Below are 26,389 nucleotides of genomic sequence, written 5' to 3'. Positions count from 1 at the left end.
AGATATACATAATCTATGGTAATGACAAAGGCAGCGCCAATAACAACTACAACTACGAATATCTACCGGAATTGCAGCAATGACAGGCGAACAACATAAAACCGATTATGCAAGCGAACGAATATTGCACAACAACAACAATTTTCATATGAAGCAATAAAAGAAGAGCAAATGAAAAGTGTATGTACATATGTAACGTTGCATTGAAACTTGTGGGTGTATGCACCGTTGAGACCAAGAAGACCAAAGTAAAAAAGCTAATGCAACAACAGCAGCAAAAACTTTTAAACAAGATTTTGTAAGAGTGTCTGAGCTCTTGAAACTTTTAAAAGTTGCAATTTGAATAAGAGCAGCAACAAATGTAATACAAATACATGTACACAAACTCACACACACAAACACACAAGTTTGGCACTTTCAAAATTTCATGTGCAGCCCTGCGTGTGTGTGTGTTTGTGTGTGTGTATGTGTCGTACAATTTAATGTGTAAAGTTTTGCTCAGCTAAAGACTAAATAAGTAAGCTTGCGAAGGCGTGTGAAGCGAAGCATTTAAGCAGGCAAAGAAAAAACATTAACAGCCTGATTCTAATGTGGTAACAACTTTCTTCACCACGGCAACTTTCTTCATGTGGTAACTTTTGTACCCTTTTGGTATTCTGCCCACGAAAGTAGCCGGATAATTGTTTACCCACTAAAATAGGTGGTAACATCGATGTAACCACACAGAAGCTATTGTTTAGAAAAAGGCAATACTGAAAAATAAAGAATTGTGAGCGCAAATAAGTAAACATAATAGTAAAAAAGTGTTGCCTCTTGCTATACATATTTCTTTCCATGTTCTTTCACAGTATATATTACAATATAGCTATATAAAAACGTACGCATGTATGCACATATGTATATACACATCGTCCCGTTTATTCGTTAACATCGTATCTACGAGTGACACATTTTCGGTAAAGCCATGGCGGAACCATACACGGTGGCAGCATGGTGACATACCTACAAAAAAATAAAAATTCCATGTACTTCGTTTTTGTAAATTCGATGGACAAATGTCAAAATCGTACTGCGTCGGAAGTTGATGTATCAAATTAAATAAAAAAAAGTTTATATTCAGCTGTCCCATGCTGCCACCTTGCATCGTTCCGCCATGGGTAAAGCGAAGAAAACCAACTTTTCAATTTCACCACCATTTCGGTGATGACAGCGTCACCACTTTGGCCAGAATCGCGAATAAAATAACTGGTAACGATTTTCGGTTACATAATGTTCTGGGTACTATTTTACCGGTAACGCTAAGAATCGGGCCGTAAGAGGCGAAAAACTTGATAACATAAAAATCAGCAACGTCGCAATATAGATTTAACAACTGGTCGCGGGGCAGAATAACGGTTGACAGCAGATTGACAACTATCGATTTTATATATGAAAATATGCTTTTAAGTACCGAAACATGTGTGTATGTGTGTGTGTTTGAATACTGTTGCTGCCCCGCTTATACTAATTATCGAATTTTAAATGTGCTCATTTGCATTGAAAACTTTTTGGTTCCAGTTAAATGGAAGGCATGACTTTAATGTCATACAAAACAAAGATGGCGCAAGCATCGTTAGTTGGCTAGAGCAATAATTCAGAAAGAATAACAGTTTTAAGAAAAAAATTAATAACAGCTTGCTTAAAAAGGGCGTGGCACCACCCACTGAATCAATAAGCTTTTTATGAAATCTGTAGAAAGATATTTACTGGTTATCTCTTAGAGCTGATATTTAGTATGAATTGGAATCAGACTGTCTCGTTATTGGTTTGTTATCGAGTTGAGCTATGTTATTTGTTAGTCGTTAATAGAATATCAGTTTGTTATCGACGGAGTATCGTTTTGTTATCGGCGTGTTATCATGAGTTATCGACGAGTTATAGGTTTGTTATAGATAGTTTGAAAACCAGCAAATATTAAATTCCATGGACACATAAACACAGAAACCCAAGTCCACTTTCGTAAGGTTGCCCATTTAGTTTCTGTGAGCTAATCCAAAGAAACACCTCATATGTGGTGCTTTTGACGTTAAGTGTACCCACTTGATGCCTTCAATATCGGCAAAAGTTTTCAGATATGAATGCTGTTGTTGTAGGATAAATTAGCTGGGCCCTATAATGAAAATTAGTGAAGGGAAAGAAAGAAGTCGATGATATATAAAGGCGAAAGTGAAACGATACAGGGAAAAAACTAAATGTAAAAAAAATAACTGGTTTCAAAACTTTTCCGACTTCAAAAACTAATCGGTTTAAAAAAGAGTAGGCTCTTCCAAACAATTTACCGGTTACAGAATCTTTATCGGTACTAGTAAAAGCAATAAATTACTTTCTCGGCAGATGATTTTGAATCAGTGACTTTCTTGGAACTAACTGCGAACTAGGCCAAATAAGATAAAGTATTGAAGAATGGGAGAAGCAAGAACAACTTTTTGAATGCAGGCAAACCAATTTTCGGCCAGAATAAATTCTGCCGGGTACTCTAGTATAAATGTATGTCAGAGACTCAGTAGAGTAGTTTCTTGGCTTCTTTGCCTAACCTTTGCAGCAGGGAATGTACTTTAGGGTTGACATATTTTTTGAGTTATTTAAACTTTAGTGAAAAATGACAAAGTGGGTGTACTATATTAAAGATATTTTACATAGTTTCGCAATAAAAATATTCTTCGATTGGTTTATCACCTCTCCTTAGTACAGAATCATATAACATTGAACAATACAAAGTTTAATGACGCCGGAGAGACTCGTTCACTCAAGTACGCTATACCATTTTGAAACACATGCTACCGTTACTTTCGTACAAAATTAAATTGTGAGATAAATTGAATATAGATTCGTACATATTTTTGCCCTAAAATGGCGCTCACGGCCCCAGTTGGCATTTTTGGCATGTCCTTCCAATTTATGTATATGAACATGCACTAGTTGCACAAGAGCTGTTGTTGTTGTCATTGTTGCTGTGTATCAAGGGCTTCTTCCTTCTTAAATTTGATTTTCTTTCATTGGCTATTTATGAAATGCATTGCCGCTTGCTGAATATAGCAAGGAACAAGTAAGGACGACACTGTCTTCGCCTGTGCCGAAGACTTCATACCTTTCATGAATGGGGCTGAACAATAATCTCATCCCATTCGTAATATCCAAATAATCGACTGTATAAGATATGAAATATATAGTGAACAGATGTACATACCTAAGCTGGAGAAAATTATAATAGCTGCAGAACTTAACCGCTCTGGAACAATATTCTATAAAAGCGTGCAATTACTGGCATATGCTGATGACATTGATATCATCGGCCTAAACACCCGTGCTGTTAGTTCTGCTTACTCCAAACTGGAAAAAGAAGCGGTAAAGATGGGTTTGATGGGGAATGAGAACAAAACCAAGTACCTGCTGTCATCGAGCAAAGAGTCACCAGCAAAGAGAACCACGCTACTGTTGGAAGCCATAATTTCGAAATAGTAAAATACTTCGTTTATTCGGGAACCAGCATTAACACTAACAACAACATCAGCTCTGAAATCCAGCGAAGAATCACTCTTGCCAATAAATGCTACTTTGGACTAGGTAGGCAATTGAAAAGTAAAGTCCTCTCTCGGCAAACGAAAATCATACTCTACAAGTCATTTATTGTTCCCGTCCTGCTATATGGTGCAGAAGCCTGGACCATGACAACATCAGATGAAACGGCGCTGGAAGTGTTTGAGAGAAAAGTTCTTCGAAATATTTTTGGACCTCTACGCGTTGGCGATGGCGAGTACCGAAGAAGATTTAACGATGAGCTGTACGAGCGAGCTATACGCAGACATCAACATAGTCCAGCGAATTAAAACGCAACGGCTGCGCTGGCTAGGCCATGTTATGCGAATTAAATATGACGCTCCGGCCAAGAAAGTGTTTATATCGGAACCCGCCTATGGAAGCAGAAGTAGAGGGCGGCCCCCACTCCGTTGGAAGGACCAGGTGGAAACCAATTTAAACTCCTTTGGTGTGACCAATTGGCGCCGGTTTGCAGAGAGAAGGAGTATTTGACTATATACGACTGATCTCTTCGATTTTTTCAGACAACTATATTTGCTATATACGTAAGCATATGGTGCAATTTGAAGGTTCTAGCTGTTTAAAAGAGGGCAGAAATTACGAAAAGTTTCTTATCTGAACAATCGGTTGTATGGGATACATACCATATATACGACCGATCTTTCTGATTTTTTCAGACAACATTGAGTGCCCTATGCGTAAGCATTCAGCGAAATTTTAAGCCTCTAACTGGTAAAATGGGGCAGTAATTACGAAAAGCTTGTTATCTGAACAATCGGTTGTAGGAGATATATGCTATATATACGACCGATCTCATCTATTTATTCAGATAACAATATGTGGAATATATGAAAGCATATGGTGAAGTTTGAAGGTTCAATCTGATAAATTGGGGAAGATGTGACAAAAATCCTCTTTTCTGAAAAATCGGTTGTATGGATGATATATGCTATAGTTGTCCGATCCGACCGGTTCCGGAAAATGACTAATCGCACACCAAAATATACCTGCTCACCAAATTGTATCAAGATATTTCAAAAATGTTGGGACTAATTTGCATACAAAAAGACAGACGAATAAACGGACATGGCTAAATGAAGTCAGCTCTTCATTATGATCATTTCAGCATACTTATTGGTGGATCTATCTCTTTTCCTTTAAGAACTTACAATTTCGAGATTCGCGACAAAATTAATATACCATTTCATTTTCATGAAAGGTATGAAAAATTAAAATAAGAAATTGTTGTAGAACGTCTATGCTGCAGTTCATTTTAAGTTTGACGCTACTTTAGATCAACGAAATATAAAATAAGTTACCAATATAAACAAGGTTTTTTTTCTTTCTCAAGTAAACTTAAAAGAATAGCAAAAGATGAATATTAAGTTATGTTTGCATCAGAAGACTTGATGGAATCGTTGCTTTATTTAGTTGTAGTAGGAGGAAATTCGTTCGAAGTGTGAAAGTGTGTGGAAGCATTTTTTCCTGCATTTTACTTTTTTCATATTTATTTATATTTTTATTTTGTTGATGTGTAAACATCTTTTCTAACGGTATTGGGGAATGCTGACTGTATGCGTAAGAAGTAAGTGTTAGCGCAAGCGTAGTCTTTGTAAGAGGTATGCTATATAGGAGATTAATGTGGAAAGTAAATGCAAGCGTAGTATTGGTATATGTACTGTATGGAGTAATAGAGAATGTTTTAAGTGTGGACGCATTATGTGGTTTTGGTATTTCGTATGGAGCAATAAGGAATGAGAGCGTAAGTATAGTTACTACACTGTATCGTAATGTGGGAGAAAGGTAAGTGGTGAGCGAAATCACATAGCAGCTTAAGTCAAACATGTCACCTACATACAAATGAAAGTTTCTGAGCATTTTTGTGTAGGCAAGTGCTGGAGCAGATGTTTGTTTTATTGGAAATAAAAAGCCAGAGCAAACAACAGCAAAATGCTTACTGATACAAAAAGTGTTTACAAAAACAAATCACATGGGTAGATATTCGGGTATAAGTTAAAATTAAATTTAGTAGCTGCCCTGTTAGGGGAGCTTACTTGGACAGCATGAAGGTCCGTTGTGATACCACAGAAAATAACGGTAACCAAGCTACAGCTACTTAGAGCATAGTTGCGTAGCAATGATATAGTTTCGAATTAGACCGATCTCAACCTCAGATAAATCCTCCGGAGATCCAAGTGAGTCGCGATCGAAATACATTTACCTAGATCTGGCAAAAGCTGGGCAATCAAGTATAAAGTGACTCGATGATTCTACCTCATCATCCTCCATACAGCTGCAGCAGGATGGGATTTCCGGTATATTGAGACGTGCCGCATAGATTCCCATTGGACAGTGGCCTGTCAAAACCCCAATAACCATTGACAGATGAGCCTAAGTTAACCAAATCTTTTCGGCAGACCTGTCATTCTCTTCTGTCCAAGAGCATCTTGTTATCCTGCAAGAGGGGGTGTCCGCCAAATGATTGCTGAGCTGACTCGGCAAACCACAAGTGGACTGCGGAATCTCGAAATCCATACAGCCATCTTCATCTGGTTCAATTGTACCGATGCAGGACAAGATATCCGCTTGACCCAGATAATCTTAATCTTAAAATAGTTCGATGCACTCGCAAGCGAGGTCAGGCACTTCCAGATCGCCCTCGATCGTACTATAGTTGAACTCAAGGCCTTGATAGCCCCTTGGTTATCAGGGTAGATGTTAAATTCCCTAACCGTAGTAGCACTGGATAGCAGTTCATCCAGCGCATCCTTAATCGCAGAAATTTTCGCTTGAGAGACGCTGCAGTGATCAGCCAATTTAAACTTGCGGCTTACATGTTGCTCTTGACAACCCCCCCACCAACTTTTCCGTCCAGCTTCGACCCATCCCTGAACAAGTTAACTCGACCCCTACCCTAGATAAGTCCCCTTCCCCATTCCTCTATCGGAAGAATGATTGGGGTGATGGTTGCACAGGAAGTAGGCATCGGCGCACAATGGTCCGTCCTGTCAGGGATAAAGTAGAACGTGATAAGAAGGCCAGAAAGCCCATAGCCCATATCACGAAGCCTAAACGACAACCGGGCGGCGGCCGCCTTTACCTCAATATCTACTGGATGTATGTCCAGTATGATATGATATATCATCGCTCGATTGGTTATCAAAACTGTATCGATTGCTTACTGAAAAATTATCGATGTATTATAAAAATTATATCAATTTGTTTTAGGAAACTTATAGACTTCTTATCAAAGTGTGACCAATTTGTTCTGATACATATCAGTTGGTTTTGATACAGATACCTAAAAAAATAAAAAAAAATAAATGTAAGGCGCAATAACCTCCGAAGAGATCTAAGGACGAGCTTCTCTTCCAATTTGCGTCGTGCTCCTCTTGATTTTTCCCTACAAATTGGCCGGACGGGACCTACATGTTTTATGCCGACTCCGAACGGCATCTGCAAGGCAGATGAGTTTTCACTGAGAGCTTTTCATGGCAGAAATACAATCGGAGCGCTTGCCAGACACTGCCGAGGAGCCACCCCGCTTAAAAAAATCTTCTTCTAATTGAAAAATCTTATTTCTAAAATTTTGATGTTGCTTTGCCCAGGAGTTGAACCCAGGGCATACGGTGTGATAGGCGGAGCACGCTACCATCACACCACGGTGGCCGCCAAAGATACCTAAAAACCTTTAATATAAAATCGATGGCAAATGTGTAACCCTTCTACGACAAGTCGATATGAAACCAATAACAAGCCCACCAAGGTCTTCTAAAAAACCCCGGAACTATTTGCTTCTGGTAAAGCTACCTCCCTTGAGGGTTAGCTTCAACCCCTGGGCGAGCTCTAGTTAACCTAAAAAAGTTATATTCCAGGACGTGGTACACCTGTATGTTTACACATCAAATTTCACGAGTACTTGATACTCACGCCTTTTTTTGTATTGCACTTATAAACTAATTATTGATTAAATACCTTACGACCTCAAACGCACATACACAAATAGTTTATATATGAATAATTCATGCTTAAGTACTCTATTAGTTAAATATTTCAGTTTGGTACATTCATAAAGAACTTTAAATTTCACTCTATTTGTTTGTGTGTGTGTCTTTTTCTAAAGTACAGCTGAGCTTGTCAGCTAGTGTGAAATAATTATTCGCGCTCACTTCACAAATATTATTATTCTCTTTCGTTTAGTTGTTGCTGTGCGAGCGTCGTAGCAACACCGAAGGAGGCTGTTCTTTACTTGAGCTGAGAGTTACCAAATATGCGTGTATACATCTTGCCACGTTTATCAACAACTAGACGACAACTACTACGATGGTTATACTCTTAGCAACAAAGTCACAGATTTAATGTTGGTGATCTTTGGTCTATAGGCTACTTCCATACCAACATCATATATATTATTTCTAATTGCTGTTTTTATGTACGGGTCCCTTTTTCGCTCTTATTTGGAATCTAAATCTATAAATAAATTTTTGGTTGTAAAGATGGAGATTCGGGCTATTAGCGAGCTTTGGGCAATTTTGGTCGTAGTGCTTTAGTTTAGCTATATTTTATTAAAATAATTTGTTAAAAATAAACGATTGTGAGCACACAAAAAAATCTATTTGTACTATGACACTATTGTGAATATTTGCAATGCATTACCGGCAGTTGCTACCAATAGCTAGATGGCAGCGCAAGCTGTAAGTTTTAATTGATTCATAGAACATCTGATTTCTGTTTGATAAGAGACTTTTATATTGGTTGCGCAAGATACGCACGGGTCCGACTCGTATGCAAATAAATAAGAATCAATGCTTTATTGAAAAATGTATTTAAAAAAATTGTTTTTTTTTTAATTGTAAAATTTTAGCTGCAACTATACAAACTAATCTTAAAACCATATTCGAGGGTTCGAGGAGTCTTTAAAAGTCAGTATGCAAATTAAGAGTGTTTTATAAAAAAAATTTAGACTTTTTAAGAGCACGCAGTGTTGTAGCCCAATCAAGTTTATCTAAAAAAGTGTAAGTTGTAAGTCGCTCAAAATTAGCTTTGATATTTTGACTATTTTTTTTTCCGAAGGGTGTTTCAGTTTTTTTTGTATTGAAGAAAATCTAAAATAAACTCCGAACAAAATATTTAAAAGGTAATTCCAAGTTTTGAGAGACTCAAACCTTGTACTTTGTCAGACCAAAATTGATTGGGCTTCAAAATGGCATATTCCAAAAATTCGAAAAAAGGTTTTGATATTGTTTTGTGTGGTTTCAGTTTCACAATCCATTGAATTTTTTTTAAATAAACAAAAACATAGAAAATGTATATACATATACAAAATTTGTCGTGTTAAAGCTCGAGAACGGCTGGACCGAGTTGACTTATTTTGTGTTTGAATTATTTTTGAAAGTCCAGGGAAGCTTTAAAAGGTAAAGTAAATATGATAAAAATATTAGGAACTAGCCGATCCAGCAAACTTCGTACCGCCTCAGAATTTATATATGTATATATAAAAGAATAGCTGTGCGTTAGTCTCGATAAAACCCAAAAACGGGTTGACCGATTTTGATAATATATTTTGTTTCGTTCGTTATGGTTCAAGGATGGGCGGTACCATGCCGTTTTTGGGGAAAGTTTAAATTGGCTTTATGCAGCAACTGTTTGAAGCAAGTGTTCAATATATGGTAAGGAGATTCCATGTATGCCGAAATTCAGGTGATGATGGGAAGGGCAGTAAGAGTGGGAGCGGAGGTGTCAGATGAGAGTGGGAATGCGAGTGAGTGAGATTCCATATATCGCACGTTTTATTGCAACCCAAAATTTAATCTTTTTGGGAAAACGCAAACAAATTTTTTGTCATAGAATTCCCATTTTATAATGAGAGTGAGATTAAAAGGCATTATATCCGCTTATTTCGTTTTTTAAGCATTCTATTAATGGCAGTATAATCTCGTTAGTTGGTTATCTTAGTTTGTAACAAAATCTAAATAACTCAAAATTTTGAGGTCAGTCAGTCTACAATCAAACATGCGATATTAGGAAATTAAGTTGGAGTGGGAGATAGAGTAGGAGCGGGAGTGGGAGTTGAATCGGAAGTGGAAGTGAGATCATAGTGGCAGCAGAAACGTGAATGGTATTGGGAAGTGGGAATGCCCTGTTCAAGAATACCAATACTCCCTTGCTTTCTACCTCCAACATGCATACATATTGTATTCATGGCAAGGACTTGGCAAATGCAGCATACAAAAGAAATAAATAAATGCTTGGCGCGGTTCACCCCCAAGCCTCTCTTCCAAATTTCGTCGTGCTCCTTTTAAATTTTCCCTACAAACACTGTTTTATGCCGACTCCGAACGGCATCTGCAAAGTAGATGAGTTTTCACTGAGAAGCTTCTTTCTCATGACAGAAATACACTCCGAGTGTTTGACAAAGCACTGCCGAGGAACGATCCCGCTTACAAGAATTTTTTTATTCACCCTGGAAGCGAGGTTAGTGTACATACGGGGAATGCTCAATGGAAAATATGAACCCCGTACAACACGAGCACACTACAATTGGTTAAAACTGTCCAGCACTAGCATGAAAAAAGTTTCTCGTTGTTCAACAATATCCCGACCTCCCCTACTTTCTGCCTCCAACATGCATTCATACTGTACTTACGGTAAGTCCCAATTGGTATAATGCAGAATATATTAAGGCGCAAAGTATATATGTATGTGTATGTACAGTATTTCACCAAAAGGAGCGTCATCGATTAAGGTACTTACTTCCGCTGTCTTTCATTTCTTCCTATTGAAATTCGCAATATTTATCAAAAAGTGTCCACAGAATGTTGCAAGGGTGCACAAAACGTTTGGAAATGGCGTTTTAAAATTAACTCAGAGCCGGTTTATCGACAAACCATGAATCGGTTTATCTCTTTCTATGGGGGGTTTGTCCTCGTCAGCTTACATCGGCACGCCTCAGAATTTTGAAGCCCCTTCAAGTCACAAGGAAATCCTCCAATTACGCGCCGCACTATGTCAAATTCCATACACAATTTCTAAAACAACAGTATCATTTTGTACCCATACATAAGACGCAATATAAGTTGGAGGAGATTTACATCGAGCTTATTTTCCAATTTGCTTGGCTCTACTTTTGAATATTTCCTACAATTTGATGGGACGGGATCTACATGTTTAATTCTGACCCCGAGTGACATCTGCAAGGCAGACAAATTTGCGTTGAGAAGCTTTTCATGGTAGAAGTACACTCACAGTTAAGCAACCTCTGCCGCGGGCAAACCCGCTTAGAAAAACCTTTTCTTAAGTATTTTGATGTCGCTTTTTCCCGGACCTTGAACCCACGACTTTCGATGTAGTAGGCAAGCCACATGACAAAGGCCGCCCATTCGATTGACAAAATTCACAGCAATAGGTAGATCCTACAGGCTGCCAGAACACTGCAATGTCTCTCATGCGGAAATTGTAGCAGCGAAGAAATCAGCAGAAGTTCTGGAGGAAGCGTGCTTAACCTGCAGTCGCGTCAATATATACTAATAGGCGACAATCAAGGCAATAATCATACATAGGACTTTATCAGCAAGTGTCCTGGAATGCTGGGTTCCCGACAATAAAGGGATAAAAGGCCGATGAGTTGGCAGAGGAGGGTGCACCACTGATGAAGCGACTGTAAGTGTCCCAATCCGTTTGGGAGAAATGAAGTAAGAAAGGATTTGTAAATGATCCATCAAACAGAAAGGGAGTGGATGTTGCAAAATGTCTAAGATCATGTGCAAATCGTACGACGTTAGACTGACAAAGAAGGTTTAAGGCTCACGACGGGCTTATAAACTGGACCCTGACCTCTGGCGTCACATGCTTATAAGTTAAGCCTGGTAAGTAACAGCAGATGTAGGAAGTACGAGCTGCCGGGAGAAGTGGTTGAGCACGTTCTGACGTTCTCTGTTTGTGTCCTACGCTCGCCAGATGTCTAGTTAACTATTAAGCTAGGTCGTGGAAAACTTATAGTATTCGCCAAGTGGACGGATTTATTTTAAACCGTAAGTCCTGGTACATAGTTGGGTTTTTTCCGTTTGGTCAAAAAACAAACTCTGGTAACACTATGGACACACTTAGTCTATGTGAGGTCTTTATGGACCGCCCAGTTTAACCTAACCATAGCGCAATGATACAAGGTGGCAGCATGGTGACATACCTACAAACATAAATAAAAATTCCATGTACTTTGTTTTTGTAAATTCGATGGACAAATGTCAAAATCGTACTGCACCGGAAGTTGATGAATCAAATCAAATAAAACAAGTTTATAATCAGCTGTTCCATGCTGCCACCTTGTATCGTTGCGCCATGAACCTAACCTAACACTGAGTAATATAAAAATTGTAGTACTACATACATGCACACTTTAAAAGCATATGTAGGGAGGAAATTCTTTATTTAAGAAAGCACCACATAATTTCGAAGCATACTTTTAGGGGCAATGTGGAAATCATACATATCCGCTGTCATCGGTCTTTTATATTCTGAGCACCTATTACAATGCGTAGTATTTAGTTCTGATATGTGACCACGATCTACTTTTTTTGTTTCTGTTTGTTTTGCATACATTAAGGGGTCTTTCGATGGAGATTTCTTTAAATTTCTGAGCACTGTTAAAATAAATATATTCAAGAAAAGCTGTGTGTGCAATCGAATGAATTTCGAAAACTCAGTGCACGAATTGCTTCGATGCTCAATTAGGTGCGTGCGAGCACTATTTTAGAATATGGTTTTTATGGCTTTGATTAAAGCAATCGGGATCTTAATCAACAGCCATATTACCTTTGTCGTTATCGAGTCTAAAAAGGACCGTCCTTCGTCTGTTTGTAACACAATAAGCAATACGACAGGCATAACGATAGCAGCCGCCTCTTACATTATCTTGGCTTTATCTATCATGAACAGTTGCTGCGAAAACGAAGCGTCAGAAACAAATCTAACAATTACTTTCGTGCCGTGGACGAGTAACGTAAAGCTAGACGAAAAGCACCAACGTAAGTGTCAGGGTACCAGACGATATCGCGATAGCAGGTATCGTTCGTTAAGCTTCTAGTTCGGTTTTAGAAATCAGTTGAAAGTTACGCCCTTTGGAATTACAGTAGCAATTTCGGAATTTGGAATTACAGCAGTGATTTCCCTGCTCAAATGAAACAGATTTAGCTTACGAAAGCGACGAATGTGTTCTGGATATTACAATAAAATATGTTTAGGTATACCAGATACCAGATATCGAAAACCTTTAAATAATAGATTATGACACGATTAAAAGTAAGTACAACATGACCAAGTTAAGAAATACCTGCCCCAAAAATATGTACATATATTTAGGTTTGAGGAAATTGAGAGTTTGAAAATTTACAATAGCCAATGATTCAATTAACTGATAGGTCACGGAGTACAAATCGGGCAGCACACCAAGTTCCTTACGAAAGGAGGAAGGAAGTAGGAAGACTTATGAACTCGATATAGTAAACCAAGAACAATATATTCAGACAAACAAACAAAAGATATATAAAGCATGCTTTTCACGCAAGATCAAATTATAATCACACCTTGCTATAGGGTACATATGTGCAACGAATTGTTAATTTGTAGCATACATTTAAGCTGGAGACATTGGTGCTTTATCGGTAACCGTATCGGTAGCCTTATAACAGCTGATTCGACCAACCTTATGAGAATCAATGCAATCGATTATTGGTGCCGCTAAGGTCGTAACCGTATCGTAGCCAACCAATTGGGTTTTGGTTTACCGTCGTAACGATAAACAGCTGATTACGTTAGGGATACGGATACAGCGATACAACATACGGCACCAATGACTCCGGCTTTAGGAGCATTCTGTATTGCAACTACTTCTGCTGCCGCTTGAACTTTTTTAAACTTTTGAGCACCCACGCACACAAATTGTAAATTTGTAGCATACTTTTAGGATCATTCTGTAATACAAGTGTTTCCGCTGCCGCTTGTGTTTAAATTCTGCGCTCCTGTTAGAATATTCAACTTTTGCTAAAATTTCCAACTTTTTTAACGAATCACCACCACACGCACACGCACAGTAAAACCACATATACATGCATAAAATTAGATAATATTTAAGATTTTTGTTAAAACGCTCTGGATAAGGAATTAAAGCGTACCCCCTTAATTACAGCCGCTATATTTTTTAGACGCAGAACTAGAGCGATTATTTTGATTTCAAAAAAGACTAAAACCCAACATTTCCCACACGGAAACCGGTTCCAAAAGATTCTGTGTAAAATTGAAAATTCGTTGCGATATCTTCCCTCTGTTACATCATTTGCTAATTGTAGAGCAGAACCAATTTTCTTGAGAACAAAAAATTAAAAAGCATTTCAGTATTAACAGAAACATCTTTTACTAGAAACTTGGAATTCGTCATCTTTTGTTTATTAAATACAAATTAGATAAATAAAATTAATTAATGTTTAAATAATAGATAAATTGGCGTTTCCTTGCAATTGCCTTTTGATATATATATTTTTGTTTTTACCTGAAATAAAAAGTATTTTTAACTAGAACTATAAACTTTCAAATTGTTAAAACTCTTTTTTTTTTAATAATGCTGTCTATATTCTTCTTCTTCTCAATTAGCGCTTAGCCGTTGAAACGGTTATAGCGGTCTAACACGGCTTCTTCGTTGTGCTAACTGTCGAAAATTGGTTACACCGAGAGAATTTTAATGCCTTTTCCACCTGGTCCTTCCAGCTGTATGGGGCAGACCTATGGGCGGGTTCCGATGAGAATACTTTTTTCGCCGGAGCATTATCTTTCATTCGCCTATTCGCTGGCCAACGGCTCGGAGTGGTTGTTCCCAATTCTGATTGAGCTGATGGTGTTGCTCCACGTTCTTTTGCAGAGCCGTAAAGGTTTTGCAGGGAAACCAAATTCAGACATTACGGTACATAGGCAGCTCCTTTTTGTGCTTTCCGAAGCGGCTTTAAATCAACAAGAACAGAACAAGAATTAGCGCACAGTGATACATTAACCAGGTCTGACTGCGAAATCTTTGGCTATCTGTTGTGATGGCGAAACCTGTCAACAAAAATTTAAATTAATATTATTGAAATTGAAAGAATCAAAATAACTATGTGTTAATACAACAACAACCACATATGTATGTTTGTATGTGTAAATACGTTTATATCTATATGTATATAGTTTATAATAAATATTAATGGATTATTCGAAGATATAAATAAGCAAGTGAGGATAAGACTTTTTCCGGCTGTGCCGAGGACCTAATGCCTTCCATAGATGCAGCTGAAAAATAATAAAATAATAATACCTGAACAATCAGTTGTATAAATTTTATATCATATTGTAACGAATTTAGGGAAATTCAGCTAACTTGAAATCTTCTGCTAACGTTCGAATCGCTAAACTGTTGAATAAATCACTCCACTATTTAGTATTGCAAATTGGTATTTATTTAGATTACTTCAAGAGTAGTACTTCACAACCAATAGGGTGTTTAAATCAAAACTGATTCATCATTCCTCAGCTTGCGCTGCTTTTATACTCTCTGCTGCCTCGTTAGCATATTTCTCCAAAAGTCTAGACGTTTCGCCATCTAGAATCTCTTGATTGGTTACCAGCGATATACATGTATATTTGTAGTTTAAGCGTTTCTCATAGTCATATGCGTGTGTATGTGTGAGCACTACTTCGATTAATGACCACAAGTGTGTGCGCGTAATATCTCTTCGTTGCCTTGTATGTATGTGCGTAAATGATGATTGATTTGTTTACGTACGCAAGAGAGGCAGCTTGCTTTATTGTTGTTGTGCCTCTATTTAATAACCGCTTAGTGATGCTAATATTCGTCACAATATATACGATATTTAAACATTTTTCAGACAATTGGCGTATGTATATGAAATCATTTGGAAAAATGTCAAGCTTGTAGTTGTTAAAATGAATAAGAAATTACGAAAACCCTCCGATCTCAGAAATCGGCTGTATGGGAGATATGTTTATGCTACAGAGATTTATTCCTGCTCATCAAAATTTTCAAAAATTTAAGGACTAGTTTGCTTGCAAGCATACGGTCATAGGAAAAATACGGATATGGCTAAATCAATTCAGCCTGCCATCCTGATAAATATGAATCTGCCAAACTAGGTCATATGGTCACTAGTAAAAATATATCATTCAAAGAATTCACCATTTCAGAGCTATTGTGATTTAAAAATGGATTTCTTTCACGGATAGTATAATGCGATACAGACCCTTATTACTTCAGTATTCTTTTTGATGGGTTTATCTCTTCTTCTCTAAGGATCTGCAAATTGCGAGAATCGGACCAAACTTAATATAACATTTTGTTGTCATAAAAGGTATTTAAGGAAATATATTTTAGTGCTTTTTCGTGAATTGGAAATTTGTTTGCGGGAGCCTCGTTAAATGTAATTTTTAACGGCCAGTCTAATGTTTATACTCGGTTTAAATAAGAAACAAAACTTGGCTCGTAGGTTTGCAACAAGCGATTATTTCGATTTTTATTAATATCAAAATATTAGCTATTTCCTATGTTGAAATCTTTTAAAACACAAAAAGTATACTCTGATTTCTTATAAATTAGTTCTGCAATATTACAACAGATTATTATTATCATATATATTATTTCTAATTGCTGTTCTTATGTACGGGTCCCTTTTTTCGCTCTTATTTGGAATCCAAATATATAAATAAAGTTTTGGTTGTAAAGATTGAGATTCCGGCTATTAGCGAGCTTTGGGCAATTTTGGTCGTAGTGCTTTTGTTTAGCTATATTTTATATAATGTAGAATGTTTTTGGCCGTATTTTAAAATTTTAATGAGTTTAAGGCCGGTTTTAAATAAAACAAATGAATATGTTTTTGTTTTAATTTATTATCACTCAATATTTCGAATACAGTATGAATTCATCATCAGGAGCTAGAAATACACAAAACGAAAAAAGCTCTTTTTTTATACACAAACAAAAAATTTTAAAACAAAACATCACTACTTACTTCTTCAACTGTGATTAGAAGACTAAATCGTTTAACACTAATTATATGTATGTAACAAAGGTATTAAACATAATCAGGCCTGTTCTGAATTCCGATTCTGATCAATTTTTTCGGAATCGAAATGGATTGGTGTTCTCAATTTCGATTCCGAAATTTGAAAAGTATTGCCTCTGAGCAGTCGGTATGAAAATTAATTGGCAGATTAAACACAAATGCAGCGATATTTGTCTTTCAAATAATTTTTTTTTAATTCTTCATTTTATTTGGAAGAGTTATGTGTATTTTTTTGTTTAAATTTGAGTTAAATTGGCATAATAAATCTTTCTTCAAAAACTTCTATCAATGAATCTATTAGGCAAACAAATCGATGCTGATCGAATCGAATAATCGAAAAACTCATTATTGCCATGTCTAGAGAAAAAATATTCGAGTGCCATATTCGAAGAACATAAAATCTAAGCACTTTTATTTTTGGTCCTAGTTTTTGGCATTATATGAGGAATTATAAGAAAGAGAGAAAAGTTATTCGAAAGATTTATGGACCTCTACGCGTTGGCGATGGCGAGTACCGAAGAAGATTTAATGCTTACGAGCTATACGCAGACATAAACATAGTTCAGCGAATTAAAACGCAGCGGCTGCGCTGGCTAGGCCATGTTATGCGAATGAAAGATGCTGCTCCGGTCAAGAAAGTGTTTCTATCGGAACCCGCCTATGGAAGCAGAGGTAGAGGGCGGCCCCCACTCCGTTGGAAGGGCCAGGTGGAAAACGATTTAAACTCCCTTGGTGTGACCAATTGGCGCCGGTTGGCGGAGCGAAGGAGCGACTGGCGCGCCTTGTTGGACGGCCATAACCGTTTAGACGGTTAAGCGCCAATTATGTAAGTAATAAAATTAACCAAAATGGCTTCAATTTTGTCGCCGCACTTAGTGGGCAGAAACTGCAAGGAAGCTACAGGTCTGCCAAAACACTGCACTCACTACTAGATGTCATCTTATGACTCCTGAATACTGTTTTTATGTAATCCTTTAACGTTAGAGATAAGACCACAAATCTAGCTATCCAATATTCCTCTGTAGGGTATAGCTACTCCCTCCATCCAACAATTTTATTTAAGTATACATACTTGCAGTCCAGGTGCCTAAAGATATTCACACGGGATCTTAGCTCCCGATTTTTACGATTGGCACGCACAATAGCACGTCTTCTTGCGTCTGCGCATCCAAAAACCATAGCTGCAGGCATATTTTAATTTAAATTAAATTTTATGATACTTAAACCAGAACACAAACAAAAACAACTGATTAAACCGGTTATCGAATCGGAATGAAAACGATTCGAAATAGACTTTGAATCGAGTTTTTACAATCGGAATTGAGAACGCCAAATAGAAACCGAGTCGAAATCAATGTCGTTTTACTTTTCATTCCGAATCGGAATTCAGAACAGGCCTGAATAAAGCAGAAAATATAAACAAACTAAAGAACAGTTTTTCTAAACAAAAAATATTGGAAAACATCAATACTTAAGATGGCAAAACAGTAACAGCTGATCATCCTAGCGTTGGTGTTGTCACTAACACGATGGTATAAATATGAATGTACATACATACATATATATGTATATGAAAAATGCAATAGGGGTGTCTGTTGTTTTTTATAAGGTTGCGGTATGCATATGCACAATTAGAAGTGTCGGAATTGAAATTATATATAGTTGGTAAAGAGGAATAGAAGTAGCAATTTATCAGTCAAACAAACCACCGCTGTATAGCTAAATGGTGAGCGCAGCATGCCTAAAGCGTACTGATGATGAAGGCTTAGCACCCTTCGAAATGAATCTATCTGCGCAGCTATGGCAGGTTGTCTGAAAATGTTCTACTTACTATTCCAAAAATAAAATAAAATTTTTCAATTATAGAAAAATTAAAAGAAACTATAATCATTACAAAAAATTATTTTTCTGGCCTTGAGCTCATTTCGAACCTTGAATTCATAATTTGTTTCCTTTTTCTGGTTATAATTTCACTTGGAACCATTGATATAAAGCTCTTTTTTGCAATGATATGGCTTATTTTATTCATCCGCGACCCTTTTTTAAAATCTTTTATATAAAAATGGGCGTGGTCCTCACAGCGATCTCGTTCATTTGTCCTCGATGCATTCTCTATAGTAATAGCAATCTGTCTGTCGAATTTTGTCATGATAGGTTTAACAGTTTTTGGTTTTATGATTAATAATACTTGTAAAATAGATTTTATCACAAGTGGGCGGTGCCACCCCATTTTCAAAAAAATCAAAAGTATAATATCGGTCCACACATCAAATTTTAACATTCTAGAGAAATTATTTGCTAAATAATCAGGTTTTATGTGTTTTCAAAAATGTTATATATGTAAAATTTGGGCGTGGTTACCATTCGACTTCCCTCATTATACTTAGCGTGCTTTTGCACACAGAGTATATTAACTTTGATTGGATAACGGTTGGTTGTACAGGTATAAAGGAATCGAGATAGATATAGACTTCCATATATCAAAATCATGAGTATCGAAAAAAAATTTGATTGAGATATGTCCGTCCGTCCGTCTGTCCGTTAACACGATAACTTGAGTAAATATTGAGATATCTTCACCAAATTTGGTACACGAGGTTATCTGGACCCAGAATAGATTGGTATTGAAAATGAGCGAAATCGAATGATAACCACGCCCACTTTTTATATATATAACATTTTGGAAACACAAAAAACTTGATTATTTAGTAAATAATACACCTAGAATGCTGAAATTTGATATGTGGACTGATATTGAGACTCTTGATACAAATTTGAAAAACAATTTAAAATGGGCGTGGCACCGCCCACTTGTGATAAAATAAATTTTACAAATATTATCATAAATCAAGAATCGTTAAACCTATCGTAGCAAAAAAAAAGAGCTTTATAACAATGGTATTTCATTTCCCAAGTGGATTCATAACAGTAAATATGAAAAACTTCAAATTTAAAAAAATGGGCGTAGCACCGCCCCTTTTATGACTAAGCAATTTTCTATGTTTCGGGAGCCATAACTCGAAGAAAAATTAACGGATCTTAATAAAATTGGGTACATAAATTTTCCCTATAGCAAGAAATATTTCTAAAAGAAATGGACGAGATCGGTTAAAGACCACGGCAGCTTAGATATAAAATAAAGCAAGTTTAAAAGGGTCGTAGATTAGAATAATAAGCTATGACTTAGCAAAAAATAGTTTTGTATCAATGATATTTCACTTATCAAGTTTTATTGTAAGAAGAAATGGGGAGACGTTTTTATTAAACGGGCGGTGCCACGTGTTATGTAGAAAAGTAATTTATCTGGAATGAAATGTACAATTGAAGCACACGCTGAGTATATACTGTTCGGTTACACCCGAACTTAGACACCTTTACTTGTTTTTAATAGCGATGGGATATGAGCGCCAAGAAACCCATAAACCAAATTCCAATATTTTATTCTCAATATTTACTAAAGTTATCGTGTGCACCGACAGATGGACGGACGGATGGACGGACATGGCTAAATAAACTCCTTTTTTCATCCTCAGCATTTTGATATATGGAAGTATGTTCTTATCTCGATTCCTTTATGCCCGTTATGTTACCAAAGTTAATACACTCTGTGGGCAAAGCGCGCGGAGTATAACAAGATTGACCTTGAGTAGCTTTAACTTAAGTTTGTATGTATTTTTGTTATTTCAAATTCCTGAAATCTTATTTTTTATTTACACAACTAAATTGGGTATAAATAGCGCCCACAAAATTAATATCGGTGTACTTGATACTTTAAAAGTGGTAGAAAAGGTTTTCAACTAAGTAAAATGAATCTACAAAATAAGTTCGAGCTGCTGTTGATCCTGCTTGTTGGTTGCGTTTTAAGCTATACGAATGCGCAATTCCGCATTATAGATGGCGCAGTAATAGATATAAAGGAAAGCGCACATTCTGTAGCTATATTTAAAACTTTTGTCTATAAATGTTTTGGTTCCATAGTCAGTTATAAATTGGTGATTACTGCTGCAAATTGCGTAAAAGGTAAACCTGCGAGTAGTCTCGCCGTTCAGGCTGGTCTAACCGATATAACCAAAAGAGGAGGGCAACGAAACTATGTATAGGATGTACATTATGATTGTAAAGATAATCCAGAAACACAATTTATGAGTATAGCTATACTTCAATTGACTGAACCCTTTAAACTGAATGATGCAGTACAAATAATAAAACTTTGCACTAAGCGATTAGTACCGGGCTCATGGATGGAAATTCGTGGATGGGATCATGTAAAACAAGTACCTCCTTCTCATCTTCTCAAAACTAAGTTGGTGGAAATAAAAAAATGTGAGAATGAAAATACCGTTTATGCTGGACCTAAGGGAGATATGTGGTTTGGAGATTCTGGAGCAGCAGGCGTTCTGGATGGACGACTTTGTGCGGTGGCAAAAGCTAGGAGTAGAGCCGCCAATTATCCGGGTATATATGGGGTATTCCATCCCATTTCGACCAATTTTGAACCCGACCCCTTTAGAATTGGCTGAAAGTTTTTCTTCTTTTTCTAGCTTTCGAAAGACGTTTTTCAGAATTTTTTCATCCAACTCAAAAAAAGTTATGAATTTTTTAAAAAACACCGTTTTTGTTTTCAAAATGCTATAACTTTTTCAAAAATTGACCGTTTGGGATCTTTTTTTTTCTTTAAATTTGTTTTTAAATGTACTTTTCGGAAAAAATACAAAAAAATTTTTAAAGTTTTTTTTTAATTTTTCAGTTTTTCGAGATTTTTCGAATTTCGCCATTTTTTTCTTTTTTCTCATAAAAAACTTCAATCAATTCTGCAATCATCCTCACTAATCCCGGAGTGGGCCGATTTTTTTTTTATATTTTTTTTTTATTTAATTGAAAAAAAAAATTTCAAAAATAAAATTGTTTTTTTTTTATCAATTTTATTTATATAACAAAAAAATGTAAGAAAATGATTTTTAAACATTCTTTTCTTTATATATTATGGAAAAATTAAAAAAAAAACTACAAATTTTTTTGTATTTTTTCCGAAAATTACATTTAAAACCAAATTTAAAAAAAAAAAAAGATCCCAAATGGTCAATTTTTGAAAAAGGTTATAGGATTTTGAAAACAAAAACGGTGTTTTTTTTAAATTCATAACTTTTTTTGAGTTGGATGAAAAAATTTGAAAAAATTCTGAAAAACGTCTTTCGTAAGCTAGAAAAAGAAGAAAAAGTTTCAGCCAATTCTAAAGGGGTCGGGTTCAAAATTGGTCGAAATGGGATGGAATACTCCATATGTAGATCTAACAAGTGAAAAAGTTCAAAGCTTTATAATAACCACGATTCATAATGTAGAACCAAATATCGAAGGAATAAGTGACAGTCAATAATTCGTTTAGGTTAGGACATGATGCAATAAACCAGACAGGTGAAGTCAATATTACAATAAAAATAAAATAAAAAAATGTGGTGCATTTCCTTTATATGTATAAATGGACAAAAGTGAGCGAATATGAAATTGTAAAAATATTTATGAGAAATAAAAATATAAAATTGGAGCAACAGCTGTTTCTCGAAATTTCTTTTTTGAGTCATAAGCCACCTTTTCATAGACCGGGTCACATATGATCAATTAATTGCGCTCCAAATTCTTATCTAATTATTTAACCGTGCGCCAGCTAACGGAATTTTTGTCTACCTTTGTTGCATTGTCTCGTTGTCTTAACCTATCTGTAGAGTTTCACGTTTGTAGCTCAAATCGATCGCAAGATTCCCGCTTAATTATACGACATAGATAGCTTTTTAATAACAAATCTGTAACTTTGTGATAAGATTTCGATTAATAACCGTTAAATTCATGGTAACAAATAGATAACTTTCTCATGATATTGCTGGCATAAGCTACTCAGCTTGAGCTAATATAACCAGAACTTCTCTTCACTGTGATTGTGGATATAACATAAGCTCTGTGAAAGTAGAACAAAAGTTAACGTAGATGACTCTGAATTGATATTCCTGGAATAGTTGAAGATAAACACGCCGAGAATCAATACAGCATTTAACTTAGATAAAGCTTCCCCTGCACAAAGCAGACAAGCGCTTTTCGGCCTATTGACTCATTGTGGTGCCATTCGTAATATCTCCAGTCTTCTAATCCATCAAAATAACATTAACCATAAACCATTGTGATGATTTGGCTGGACGTACATCGCTTTTTATCGATAACTACGTAATCGGCTGGTTATTGGGTTGTTATAGAATGATTACAAGTTTGTTATCGAAGTTTTTTTGGTATATTTTCGCTAACAACATTATATAAGAGTAATTGGTAAAATATCGTTTATTCGAATGGGTTTATTCTCGGTTAGCTATCGATAACTCAAATTCTTATCGGTTTGTTATCAACTCGTTTCATTATCAGCTCATAAATGGTTGGGCAACGCAAACAAAGCAGTTAAAAGCAGTTTTACGGGCGTTAGTTGCTCAGTAAACCATGAACAATCGTGTTGGTTTGGCATGGCTTCCATCGTTTTTTATCGGCGTGTTATCTACAACATACGAGTAATCAGTTTGTGATTGGTTTCCTATTGGTTTCATAAAACTTTGTTTTCGGCAACTTGGTTTCTTATCGGTTGATCATCGACGACTTATCGATTTAAATATCTACTCATTAATGGCTCGGCAATGCAAAAAATGTGCAAATCTGTTTTAAGGGCGTTAGGGTCAAAGCGTTCAAAATGGGACCTCTGCGGCTCAAGTCGTTCCCCGTTGTTGTTGTTGTTGTCCTAGAGATAAAGAGACTTCCCGAAGGTTTGACGGAGTGTTATTGATAATTATGGTCCTTTGAGGGATATAGATCTGGTACGCTCCGGTAACAAGCACCATGAAGGTGCAAGCACGACCATCGCGGGATTGATTTAACCACATTCAACCTTCAAGGCCACCCCGTTATCCCACCCCCTATATCCATGAGGAACTTGGGGTCGCCAAAGCCTCGGCTGCTAAAGAAACAGGATTCGCCACGGGTAGTCGAGGTTGACAATTGGGTTGGATAAGCTATTAATTGCGTTGACAACCCCTTGAAAGGGTAGCATTACACAACTTGAATCATTTGGGTATTTTAGTTGCCTCTAATTACCATTTCCTCTGAACAAATGCAAAATCTAATAAATATTTCAATTTCATCGCGAAAATTGCACAATTTTTATAACTTCTTTGCAAAAAAACACGGAAATTTTTGCATTGAGAAAACTTGCAGACCCCATGCAATGGAACTCAGATTCGATATCCCGAGCAAATGAATGAGGAGTGTAATGTACATAGTTGTTTTGTTGACAGTATTGCGTTATCATTAGTAAATGTGTAATTTTAAATCCTGCTATTCAAAGTGTTTACAAAAACAAACGAGAATACTCAAGTTGGAGTATTTATTCGTTTTGATGCTCGCAACATTTTCGTGTAATACTTTTTTAGTTAATAAAATAAACTAAAAAAATAAATAAGTTAAACTAAATACAATTAAAAAATGAAAATAAAAGAAGTTAGGACGAGACTTTCTTCGACTTCATACCTTTCATTAATGGGGCTAAACAATAATCTTTCTTATCCCATTCGTAATATCCAAATAATCGGCTGTATAAGATATGAATTATACATATGTGACCCGGTCTATGGAAAGGTGGCTTATGACTCAAAAAATAAATTGCGAGACACAGCTGTTAAAGATAAAGCGTGCATTTCTTCAGTTTCTCAGTACTAATGTTAGTAGTAGTGTTTCTTAGTAGTAATTTTTTTTTTTTTTTTGTAGTCATATGACATCTTTTCATAGACCGGGTCACATATAGTGAACAAATGTACATACCTAACCGATTTTTAAGATAAATATAAAATAAACAAGTAAAGGTGTCTAAGTTCGGGTGTAACCGAATATATATACTCAGCGTGAGCTTCAATTGTACATTTCATTCCAGATAAATTACTTTTCTGCATAACACGTGGCACCGCCCGTTTAAAAAAAAAATTCTCCCAGTTTCCTCTTATAATAAAACTTGATAAGTGAAATATCATTGATTCAAAACTATTTTTTGCTAAGTCATAGCTTATTATTATATTAATCTACGACCCTTTTAAACTTGTTTTCTATCTAAGCTGCCGTGGTCTGTAACCGATCCCGTCCATTCGTACTAGAAATATTTTCTGCTATAACGCACATATGTGTACAAAATTTCATTACGATATGTTAATTTTTCTTCGAGTTATGGTTCCCGAAACATAGAAAATTTCTTAATCATAAAAGGGGTGGTACCACACCCATTTTCAAAAATTTTAGTGTTTTCCAATTTAATGTTATAATTCAATTTAGAAAGTAAAATTCAATGTTTTTTTTTTTTTGTTGTGTTCAATGAAGAGAAAATTTATCATAACAATAATAATGATAAAATAATTATTGTTAGGCCTTGAGATCGATTTAAAACCGCGACCGTAGAATTATATTGAAACATAGCTTCTTTTCGCTAAGATATTACTTATTATTTTCGTCTACGGCCCTTTTAAAATCTTTTATACAAAAGTGGGCGTGGTCTTTAACCGATCTCGTCAATTTCTTCTAGAAATATTTCTTGCTATAGGGAAAATTTGTGTACCCAATTTTATTACGATCCGTTAAATTTTCTTCGAGTAATGGCTCCGAAACATAGAAAATTGCTTAGTCATAAAAGGGGCGGTGCCACGCCCATTTTTTTAAATTTGAAGTTTTTCCTATTTATTGTTATAAATACACTTGGGAAATGAAATACCATTGATATAAAGCTCTTTTTTGCAAAGATATAGCTTATTTTATTCGTCCACGACCTTTCCAAAAATCTTTTATATGAAAGTGGGCGTGGTCCTTAACCAATTTCGTTAATTTTCATTCAAAGCATTCTTTATAGTAAAGGCAACCTCTCTGCTGAATTTTGTTACGAAAGGTTTAACGATTTTTGATTTATGATTAATAATATTTGTAAAATTGATTTTATCACAAATGGGCGGTGCCACGCCCATTCAAAAAAATGTTTTCAAATTTTTATCAAGAGTCGCAATATCAGTCCACACGTCAAATTTCAACATTCTAGGTGTATTATTTACCAAATAATCAGGTTTTTGGTGTTTTCCAAAATGTTATATATATAAAAAGTGGGCGTGGTTATCATCCGATTTCGCTCATTTTCAATACCGATCTATTATGTGTCCAGATAAGCTCGTGTATCAAATTTGGTGAAGATATCTCAATATCTACAAGTTATCGTGTTAACGGACGGACGGACATAGGTTAGGTCTGGTTGAACTGGCCGGTCCATGAGGACCTCAAATAGACTGAGTCCGTAGTGTTACCAGAAGTTTGTTTTAACGACCAAACTGAAAAAACCTATCAAAAAACCAGGATCTATGTTATAAAATAACTCGCTCCTCTTGGCAAATACTATAAGCTTCCTATGACTTAGGCCACTTGCTGCTTCTAGATCTGACAGCTGTATCACTCCTAATAGCTGGAGTCTTAGCCTGGCAGGCGCAGGGCACGAGCACAGATCGTCATCGATCTATTTGCTAGCTTAAACATTTCTTTCACCTGTCTTCTTAGGAGACTCAGCTCATTGCTCCACCATGGCGGCTTTGCTTTTCCTCTGAATCTTCCTTGTTAGGAATTCATTAGACTCCTCCAGTTCCTCCCCATTGGAAACCTCTTTGGGT

The 26,389-nt window shown here is 36.1% G+C and overlaps 2 protein-coding genes and 1 long non-coding RNA gene across 4 annotated transcripts in view; 2 read left to right on the top strand and 1 right to left on the bottom strand.

Annotated features, from left to right (window-relative positions):
• The window catches only part of eIF4EHP (eukaryotic translation initiation factor 4E homologous protein), a 354,760-nt gene that overhangs the window by 234,341 nt on the left and 94,030 nt on the right, over window positions 1-26,389 (top strand). The window lies entirely within an intron of this gene.
• Syx1A (Syntaxin 1A) overlaps window positions 1-26,389 on the top strand; it is a 334,751-nt gene that overhangs the window by 221,875 nt on the left and 86,487 nt on the right. The gene's annotated exons all lie outside the window — the stretch shown is intronic.
• Window positions 13,982-26,389, bottom strand: part of LOC137237875 (uncharacterized) — a 39,901-nt gene continuing 27,493 nt past the window's right edge. The window contains exon 2 of the long non-coding RNA XR_010949051.1: window positions 13,982-14,661. This is a non-coding gene — a long non-coding RNA (uncharacterized lncRNA). The remainder of the gene's footprint in view (window positions 14,662-26,389) is intronic.

This window comes from Eurosta solidaginis, chromosome 1, assembly GCF_040869045.1.
Source record: "Eurosta solidaginis isolate ZX-2024a chromosome 1, ASM4086904v1, whole genome shotgun sequence".
Taxonomy (NCBI): Eukaryota; Metazoa; Arthropoda; class Insecta; order Diptera; family Tephritidae; genus Eurosta; species Eurosta solidaginis.
Note: the sequence above shows the minus strand (reverse complement) of the source record. Positions and strands in the feature narration are given on the sequence as shown.